The sequence below is a fragment of the Limulus polyphemus genome, unplaced genomic scaffold (genome assembly GCF_000517525.1).
Source record: "Limulus polyphemus unplaced genomic scaffold, Limulus_polyphemus-2.1.2 Scaffold434, whole genome shotgun sequence".
NCBI classification, from domain to species: Eukaryota; Metazoa; Arthropoda; class Merostomata; order Xiphosura; family Limulidae; genus Limulus; species Limulus polyphemus.
Window position 1 is genome coordinate 566500 of NW_013666044.1, and position 807 is coordinate 567306.

General features: G+C 32.2%; 1 non-coding gene across 1 annotated transcript; it reads right to left on the minus strand.

The window, feature by feature from the left end:
- Positions 1-533: 533 nt before the first annotated feature.
- On the minus strand, positions 534-606 carry Trnaa-agc. The gene has a single exon. It is a non-coding gene; the product is annotated as a tRNA-Ala (tRNA).
- Between the last annotated feature and the right edge of the window lie 201 nt (positions 607-807).

The following is an 807-nucleotide window of genomic DNA, read 5'->3' on the forward strand; positions in this document are numbered from 1 at the left end:
TGATTTTGGTGAAGACGAATTTATCTATGGTATCTAAAATTCCTTTTACCCGCATTTTTATTATCTTACAATTGAAACTAAATGACATTTTATATTTCTTTGATAGAGAAAAATTACGTTTTGAAGTTTCCTTTACGACTTATATCCTATTGCAGAGTACTTATCTACATGATATCATCTAGTGAGCAACACTGATAACGTATGTCCGACAGCTGAGAAAGTTTGTTGGATAACTGACGTATTATTCTTATTGTCTCAATAAGTGTTTTTCGTCATGCCCGTAAATATTCCAATTATTTGGATGACATGAATGCTATTTTTGAACGTAAAAAACCGCGAATCGTTTTGAATCGCGGGAGATAATTTTCTATGTATGGCAGCTATTCTTCTCTTTAAAGTGTTCAAAGATTTTACAGAAATTTTTTCAATTGTGAAAGTAAGCATTGAGTTCAATATTATTTACATTGGAAAAACTCTGAAAATCTTTTTTCAACTTCTCATGTATGATTATAAATCAGTAACCAAAATACGCTTGGAGGCGCTGGGCATCGATCCCAGTACCTCTCGCATGCTAAGCGAGCGCTCTACCACCTGAGCTACGCCCCCTACGTATATTTGAAAAGTTCATTTCATTCACTTAGAATATATTTGGTAAATATAACTTTGTATCATGTTTTCAAAAAACGTAAGATATTTACTTGTCACTCGCTTGGAATTTTTAACAGAAAAATGATTTACAGCATCTATTATGTTCAATATTAAGTATTTGGCAAAGAAGAACGGAAGAGAGAAACGAGAATTATTAAA